The sequence below is a fragment of the Vicugna pacos genome, chromosome X, assembly GCF_048564905.1.
Source record: "Vicugna pacos chromosome X, VicPac4, whole genome shotgun sequence".
NCBI classification, from domain to species: domain Eukaryota; kingdom Metazoa; phylum Chordata; class Mammalia; order Artiodactyla; family Camelidae; genus Vicugna; species Vicugna pacos.
The window spans coordinates 32,051,176-32,060,651 of NC_133023.1; the positions used below are offsets into that span (position 1 = coordinate 32,051,176).

The 9,476-nt window shown below is 45.1% G+C and overlaps 1 long non-coding RNA gene across 1 annotated transcript; it reads right to left on the minus strand.

Moving 5' to 3' along the window:
• Nucleotides 1-5,799: 5,799 nt before the first annotated feature.
• On the minus strand, nt 5,800-8,591 carry LOC140691893 (uncharacterized). The gene is made up of 3 exons (XR_012067515.1): nt 8,414-8,591; nt 6,176-6,352; nt 5,800-5,907 (listed from the first exon to the last, which is right to left on the minus strand). It is a non-coding gene; the product is annotated as an uncharacterized lncRNA (long non-coding RNA).
• Nucleotides 8,592-9,476: the final 885 nt, after the last annotated feature.

Below are 9,476 nucleotides of genomic sequence, written 5' to 3' on the forward strand. Positions count from 1 at the left end.
AGGCAGGGAAGTATGGCCCTTTCATGTGCTCAGAAGGAGAAGAGAACTGGGAATATTGGTGAACACTCCAGAGGCTCCAGGTGGCTCACCTGATAGAATCAAGTCTGGACTGCTGAGAACTGTCCGGTGAAATAGAGGCTGGAGGGGGCAATCTGGTGAGCCAGCCACTAGCCCCCCTCTTTTGCTCCTCCCAGCAGCCAGCTAGGCTTTGAACACGATATTGGCTTTAGCCAGTAGGAGTGCTGCAGCCTCACTGTATTGGTTGTTTCAAGAAAGGAGAGAGAAAATGTCAAGACAAAGTTTATATTTTTCCCTTAAAAAAATGTTTTCCACACAGAGACTCAACTTACAGTATTAAAATCCCCAGAAGCTTGATCTGTGGAAAAGACCCTTTCAGAACTCTCCCTGGTTGTTTGGAAGAGGTCTCCCTGTGGTGGTTTCACAAAGGTGGTCAACAGCCTTCTGGTCCACCCACCTTTGTCAGGCCACCACAGTGCTGCCCTCTGGAGGATGCTGTCTGCCGGGCCCAGCTGTCCTTGGCTGTTGGTTCCCTCTGCCATTTTTACCCCAACCTCCAGGGAGGGGACCCTACTCCCTTTGATCCTCTGGCCCAAGGACAGCTTAGGCCCTCCCCTAAGTCCCTCACAGCACAGATCACACCAGTGAGAAGTGAAGGAGACTTCCCCGAAAGGCTGGGTATAATGGAAGAGAAGCAAGTAGCCCATCTGACTACTGTTGGATGTGGTTGTTGGCAGAACCCCCATTCCCCAATCCAGGGGCCTCTATGGCTGGGCCGGCTTAGCTCCCTCCTCGACCCACATGTACTGGGGATGCTCAGGCCTCACTGTGTGTCTGAGACCAAACTCCCAGGGAGGTTTTTTCTTGTCCCTCTGTCTAAGGCCCACCTCCCCAGCCCCACACTGGCAATTCTACTCTAGACAGTGGCCAGTCTTGCCCTCTGCAGCATTCTCCAGAAGATGTCACACCCAGCCCACGGTGGGGTCCATTAGAGCCAAAGGGGCAGTCAAGTCCCGGTCCTTAGTCTGCCCACCTGCTTGCCTGCCAGTCCCTTCTTAACTCCAGCTCCATGGGGCCTGAAAACTGCTGCTCAGAGTTCTGGGAGAACAAACAGTTCTGGGAACGCCAATTAGCCTGAAGTTGCACAAAATGAAGTAACATTTCTCTCCAAAGAGCACCAATGTCTGGGAGACACAGCCCTGAAAAAAGAAAAAAACCATCCATCTCCCTTCTTTTAAAGTGTTACATGGTATGACCAAAGTTTTTTTTTTTTTTTAATCTTGAAAGATACTCCCTTTTTCTCTTACACAGGACTCTGCACTTCCTCCTGTGAGACTGTGTTCAGATCTCCCCCAAGAGCGAGGGGTGGGCCCTTGCCCGTGTATTTGCACTGAGCCCCATGGCTTCACAGAGCAGAGGATGGGCTTTCCCAGAGGCCCACCCAAGTTTCCATCTGAGGGAGCAGAGACTGCTTGTAACAGTACATGAATTTTCCAGATCCCAGAAGTCTGAGAGTTCCATCTCTGTCCTGTTCACTGTGTTGGCCAGGGAGTGTCTCTGTACCTACTGGTTCTCCTGGGTGGTGAGTGGGGGCAGCTTTCACACGGCCTTGCTCCCGGTGTGGTCAGGAAAAGCCAAAGGGGACAGGAGTCAGACCGGGGAGGTGGTATTTTCATGTTTTAAGCAGCAGTAACAGCTAGATCTCTGCTCCCTGCCCCCTAAACACACGCACACGCACACACACACACACACACACACACACACACACACACACACACTCTCTCTCTCTCTCTCTCTCTCTCTCTCAGAGGCTGAGCTGACTGGAGGAGTCATGGGCAGCTGCTGGTCTTAGGGCACTTGGGTGTCTGTCCCCCTGTGGCCTGGGGTGCAAGCCTGGAATGAAACACGGCCCCTCCACGGTGAGCCTGGCCAGCTTACGTTGCTGAATGAATGTTAACTTATGTTCCTTCTACTTCTGTTCTAGGCACAGAAAATTTAGAAGCGCTTAGACAAACATTTGCACTTTTCAAGGGAGTTCCCTTGAAATGTTGCTGACTTTTACTACTGTGCTCCTGAGAGGAGAAAGAGAGTTTTTGTTCACTGCCAGACTGAGTGAAACACCAGCCTGCAGGGAGGCCTTGTGGAGGACACACCACTGTGGTTCGCAGCGGCCTAGCGGGAGTTCTCTCTGCCATACGTGACCTCGTGGCGGAGGCCCACTCATGTCTCACTCATGGTTCACTCATGATCCATTAGTGGGTCATGGCGTTGGTAGTGGCAACCAGCATTAAGAAATAATAGTGACAAAGTAGATGGGGAAACTTCAGCATGCGTCATAGAGAGTAAGAAAAGTAATATTTCACTGAACTTTTGCTTCAGTTACATGTGTTTGTGTGTACTGGAGCCCAGTATAAAAACGTATCTCTCACTGGGGGGTCACGATCATGAATATTTGAAAGCCAGTGTCATAGATCACTTTGATTTCATGTTTGTTTTCAAAAAGCATGGGGTTGAAAGTAAAGCACAGGACTCCATTTCATTTGTTGATTATTCTTGTCAAAGCCAATTTATTTTCTTCCATCACCACTAAAAAGTGGACTAGCCTTATTTATTCCCTGTTTAAAGATCTAGTTAGATCAAAAGAAGCAAGATTGGGTGTTTTGAAGAGCACCTGGGCAGTTAGGAGTTGGGATGGAGGTGCTCTTTGATGGCCCCGAAGAGGCCGGGTGAGATGGTGTGTGCAGACCAGATGGCTGATGGGTGTGGGGTTCCAACAGGGAGGTTCTGTAGAGGCCCATAGAGCACTGATGGCTGTTTCATTTAATAAGTTAATAACTAATAATGAGAATGTCTTTGAAGGAGCCTCTTGGTGTCTTGCAGTGATATCTATTATTAAAGCATCCAATAACATGAAAAGAAACCCAAGGGTAAATGATTACAGAGATTGTGATCATTTAGGTAAATCCTGCTGTGTCATCTTGGTGCCCTGTTCCTGATATTATATATAACAGCCTTTGTAAAGTGCTTCTAATTCTACCCCAAAGTGCTTGTTTCTCTGGAATTCAAATGAGTAACTTTATGTGTCAGAGTCAATGTCTAATCACCAAATTCTCTCATTTAGGCATTGTTTTCCCCAATTTACAGATGTGGAGACTGAGGTGTAGATAATTAAGTGACTTGCCAAAGTTCCAGCGCTGGTAGATGACAAACTTGAGATTTGAATCCAGGTCTCTAAGCTCCAGACCCAGAGTTATCTCCCCTGCCTCTAGATGGTGACGTGACATTTTTCACCTCTGGAAACTTTTCTGGAGCTAATAGTTGAAGTTCAGAGGAAATGACTTGAAAAAAGATTCCAAAAGAACTATATACCATGACCAAGTGGGATTTATTCCAGGTATGCAAGACTGTTTGAACATTTGAAAAAATGTAATCTATCATATCAACAACCTAAAGAAAAAAAAATCATATAACCATGCCAGTTGGTGCAGAAAAAAGCATGTGACAGAATCCAGTATTCATTTATGATTAAAAAAAACACTCAGCAAGTTAGAAATAGAGGGGAGTGATCTGAACTTGATAAAGAAGCATTTACAGGAAATCTGTAGCTAATATCATACTTACTAGTGACGGACTGAATGCTTTCCTCTAAAATCCTCTGGGGTGAGGATGTCCACTCTCATTACTTCTGTTCAACATAGAACTGAAAATTCTAGCTAGACCAGTAAGTCAAGAAAAAGAAATAAAAGACATATATATTTGAAAGGAAGAAATAAAACTGCCCTTATTTGCAAATGACATAATTTTCTACATAGGAAATTCCAAATAATACACCAAAAATTCCTAGAAGTGATAGGCATATTCAGCAAGATCACAGGGAGGGGACCAGGAAAAGCACAGTAAATATAGGTAAGGTTGTTATGCAAGTTTATTTTTTAAATTTTTTAAATATGCAAGTTTACTTTTTAAATTTTTTAAATATTTATTTATTTGGTTTATTTATTTATTTATTTACTGTTATGCAAGTTTAAATCCTGCCCTTCTCTTTTTATAAGAGTTTCTTGAGATAAGGTCACCCCCCTCTTCCCAGTACTGTGTGGGAGACACCCTTACAAAAGAAATTTTCCTTATACGTGTAAATGTCTCTTACAAAAAGGTAACTTCTACTTGGTTTCCAGAGTTCCTCCCATGTCTGCTATTTCTTAAAAAATAACCATCCTAAAATAATCCTTATGCCAAACAGACACATTTTGGGGTGGCAAAATTCTGCCCTCCTGCAGAGTAATGCAATTTCTATCACAATCTCAGCAAAGGTCTTTGTAAGAACAAAGAAGACATAAGACAAGCGTCTTTATACAAGGCCATAGAGTAGTTAAACCGATCTTGACAAAGAAGGGTCAAGTGGGAGGAATCACTCTATGTGATATTGTCGTACCATATAGCTACAGCAATCACGACAGCACGGTATTGTCAGAGACAGGAACATAGAGACATAGATCAAGGAACAGAATACAGAACCCAGAAATATGCCCAGGCAAATAGGCTCAGCTGGTTTTTGGCAAAAGCGCAAAGGCACTTGAAAACGGAGGAAGGATAACCTTGTCCACAAATGTTACTGGGGCAGTTGAACATCTGCAGACAAAAAACTGAACCTCGACCTAAACCTCACACCTTAAACAAAAGCGAACTCAGACTGAATTTACATTAAAATGTAAAATATAAAATTAGAAAACTTTTAGAAAAAAAAATCTTTGGGATATAGGACTAGCCCAAGAGTTCTTAGACCTGACACTGTCAGGGAGGAAGAAAGTCAAAAGAGGATGTTGGGGGTAGTGGTTTGGGACTTCAGGGGTATTGGATGGGGGAGCAATTCACAGGAGATGGAAGAGCAAATGTTTGGTAAATAAATGTTTGCAGAGACAGTGGGACCCAGGGAGGAATTTTAACCCAGAGACGTTCCTCCCTGTCTACTCACCTAGTTCACACTATAGTTATCTATGGTGATGGCTCCCTTCCTGGAACAGTTCCTCTGTTTACATTCTTTTAGGCAGATAGGGGGAAGGTCAAAGCTTCTTTCTGAGTCTTTGGGGCCTTAAAAATAATCAGCCAACATTAAGCTTCATGCCAGAGAGACACAATTCAGGATGTCGTATTTTCTCCCCTACGACATGGTTGCAGTTTTTGGCTTTTCCCAGCTCCCCACTAGTCATTTTCTTTGCTTGACATTTTTTGCTTTCTGTAGTTTTAAAATTCGTTCATCAGCAAAACAGAACAGTCTATTATGCAGAGCATCATTGAAAGCTCCCTCTGGGGCTTTGAGACGTTTCTCTGCGAAGCCGAGAAGTGGCATTGCGTGTTTCCCTGGCATGCGTTTTGGTCTTGTAAACTAGCATCCTCGGGTCAGGAGCTGGCCTCCAGATGGGCCAGCCCACCACAGCACTTCACTAATTTCAGGTTCGGGCTGACCAAGAATGACTCGTGCTTTCTGGTTTCCCTGGCACATGGCTGACATCACAGGGCTGACTCATTGTGATTAACACAGGGACTGCAGGCGCAGCCTTCTGCAAAGACAAAGCCAGCATCACTTGTCTCACTGCACCGCCGAGTGCCGAAGCTTCCATTTCCTCATCGGGAAAATGCTTTTTGCCTCAAAGAGCTATTGTGAGGAACAGAGGGTAGAAATAGCTGTGAAGCACTTGCGCCAGCCAAGGAAATGTGAGTCATCACCCGAGTCTCAAGTAGGATTGGGCTCGGCCACGAGTAACAGAAACCTCCAAATACCTGTGGCTTAAACAGGGTAGTTTATTTCTCTCTCATGATCAAGTCCCAGGGAAGTTATAGGGGAGGAAAAAATTTTTTCCTTCTACCCCTCTGAATTCTTAGCTGAGACCCCTGTAATAAAAGACAGAAAAAAAAGACAGATTAACAGAGAAAAACAACTAGAAGTTTATTAACATGTGTATGTCCTGTATGCCTGGGAGAGACCCAGGGAAACAGAGTGACTCCCTGAGGTGGCCTGACCAGTTTCAGTATCATCTACAGCTAAAGACAAAAGAAAGAAGGGTGTTGAAGGGGGTAGCTCTAGGGGGTAACCAGGAAGAGCATGGCAAACAAGGCCAAGGTTGTTATGCAGATTGAAGTTGGTGCCTTTTTTACTCACTGATGAGAGTCGCTTGTGATTTACTCATCCTCCTCTTCCTGGTACAGAGAGGGAGACCCTTACAAATGGAGATTTTCCTTATAAATGTGACGTCTTTTGCAAAAGGGTAGCTTCTGTTTTCAGAGCTTCTCCTTTGTCTCACTTCTCAAAGTAATCAGCTCTAAATAATCCTTATAGCTGTTAAAAAAAAAAAGACAGTGGGCTCAAAATGGAGTCATCTGTGCTAAACCCAAGTCACCAAACGGAGACTTAATACCTCATTTAAATACAGTTTTAACCACTCCCAGGAAAAGAATCTTAAACCAATCAGACCAGCACTAGTGAGATAATCTGTCTGACGGACCCCTACGGTTCCCCACAGGAACGTGACCTTGCCACAATCCACTCTTTGCTAGTAACTTCCTTGTTCTACCCATAAAAGCCTTTTATTTTGTACAGCTCCTCAGAGCACCTTTCAGTCTGCTAGATGGGATGCTGCTTGATTCATGAATCATTGAATAAAGCCAGTAAGATCTTCACAATTTACTTAGTTGGGTTTTGTTTTTTAACATGGCCAAGAGGCATATTTTGGGGTGGCGTATTATGCTACTCTTCAAAGTCTGGAGCACGTGTGGCTCCACAAAGCTCCTAAGGACCCAGATTCTGCCTGTATTATTGGTCCTCTGGGTGGTTTCTCTTCTCACAGTCATCTCATGACCCAAGAGGGCTGCCGGAGCACCAGCCAACTCTGAGGGAAAATACATTCCTGTGTGTTTCTCCTCTACTAAATACTTCACTCCTGGTGCTTCTGGTCACCAAATGAATGGTAATGTTTCTCACACCAGGCAATTCTGTGACATCAGCTGGGTGTCCTACAATTCAACTCAGTTCTGACACTATCTGCCTGGAGACAGCATCAGATCCTACAGTCTAAGGGTTCAGTCCCACAAGACAGCCCTTCCCCCTGCCCCTACTTCAGATGCCAGTCACAAATCCAGGTTGTCACCTGTGCTTCTGTCTGATAGGCTGTAGATTGGAGTTTCCACTGACCCCCCTCCTTGAGTTTGATTAATTTGCTAGAATGGCTCATGGAACTCAGGAAAACAGTTTACTTACTAGATCATCCATTTACTAGGAAGGATATTAAAAAATGCAAATGAACAGCCAGATGGACAAGATACATAGGGCAAGGTCTGGAAGGGCCCCAGTACAGGAGTTTCTGTCCGCATGTAGTTTGGAGTGTGGATGTGAATGCATTTTTGTTCACCAACCAGGCAGCTCTCCAAACACTGTCCTTTTGGGTTTTTGCGGAGGTGTGATTGATTAAATCCGTGACATTGCTGATGAATTCAACTTCCAGCTGCTCCCAGGAAGTTGGGGGGTGGGGCTGAAATTTCCAACCCTCTGTTCAAGAGGTTGGTTCCCTTGGCAACCAGTCTCTATCCTGAGGCTAATCAAGGAGATTTCCCGAAATCACCTAATTAAACAGAGGGGCTTGAAAAGGGCTTGTTAAGAGTAACAAAAGGCATCTTCATGGCTCTGATCACTTAGGAAGTTCCAGAGGTTGTAGGAGCTCTCTGCTAGAAACAAGATGAAAACCAAAACCATATTTCTTATTATAAATCACATTATCACGCAGGCATATCCACATTCTAGCCAGGAGGGAGGAAGAGAGTGAGGAAAAACACATCTTCTATCAAGAATGCTCTCTAACAACAAAGACCTACTGTAGAGCACAGGGAACTATATTCAGTATCTTATAATAAACGATATTGAAAAAGAATATGAAAAGGAATATATATATGTACAACTGAATCACTATGCTGTACACCAGAAACTAATACAACATTGTGAATCAACTATCCCTCAATTTAAAAAACAGAATGCTCTCTGGCAGTTGTACAAAACCCTCTGTTCCCATCCTGTTGGCCAAACCTTAGTCACATGACCAAACCAAAATGCAGAGGGGGCTAGGAAATGTCATTTTTTTCCCACTTGGTTATGCACTAAACAATGAAGGTTCTATTATTACAGAAGAAGGGAAATTACATAAAAAGGTTGGCACCCTAGGAAAGTAGAGGTGACTTTCATCAGTTACCTGTGGGAAGGTTGTGCCATCTGTCAGCAGACTTTAATCAGGGTAACCAAAATATGCACAAGTGAAGTTTCACATCCAGACAAACTTCTCCAGGGTCACATTTGGCCTAAAAGTTACAGCCCCTAACACCCACCCCCATCCTCACCCCTGAGCGAACTCACCAACTTCCCAACCTTGTAAACTGTTGTATAGTCAGGCCACACAAGATGGATGTTGTCTTGCTCTCTGTACATCCTCTGCTCGACCAGTGCCTGCTTCACCTGCAATCCTACTCACCTGACTGACCTTCCTACATACTTGCCCCAGGCCCCAGCTAGTGATTGTTCTAACCTTTAGATTAGAACATCTCCACCTGTTAGCATATCAAAGGGGCAAGGAGGAGCACGCCCCTCTACTGGTTTCCCTGGTAACCGATGAGCCCACCTGATGTCAATTCCCCTGTATAAGTGGTAACCTCCCCCTGCCCCCGGAAGTGAAACCTGCCGCCAGGTCCAGCTCACAGTCTGCCGCACACGGTGGGGCGGCGCTCCAGGACCTTGCTTCGAACAGGTAAGTCCCCCGTCCGTTAAACTGTTGCAAGAGAGGGAAATGCTGGAGTTCTTAGGATGGACCACCACGTGAGGGTCCTTGGTTTTGTGGAGGAAATTAAGAGTGCGCCAAAGAAAAGGGAAAATGAGTTTCTTTCGAGAGATACTCCATAGGCAGAATGTGAACTGTCTCACAGTGCGGGCGGCCCCGGGGTGTGGGTCGCTGGTTTTTTTGAGCTGAGTAATTTCACAGGCCAATGAGTGGGAGGAATATTCTTGCTGTTTTGGGGAGGGGTGGGGATTTCCCAGGAATTGGGCCACTGTCCGCTTTTTGGCCTTTTATGGTCTGCCTCGGAACTGTCGTGGTGTAAGGGGGAGTGATTTTTAGTATTACAGTGAAGCTATAATGAGCTGAAAGGTCAATGACCAGACTATTCTCAAAGCCACCTTGGTTTCAGCTGGTTCCAGCTGGCTTTAATCGCATCCCAACGGCTGCGTGCCTTCTTTTTTGTTGATCTAGTGGTTGTGTTCTGCCCCTTTCCCTCCTGTCTCATTGCCCCTCAGATTTTACTCCCACATTCTTATGGGAAGCAGAAGGGTGATGGTCCGTCTGTAGATGCTTCAGGGCTGGGCAGGCGTGTTGACCCTGCCTGTCAGGGATTAAAAAAATCTCTGGATGGCTGGTCTAGGGGTCCCA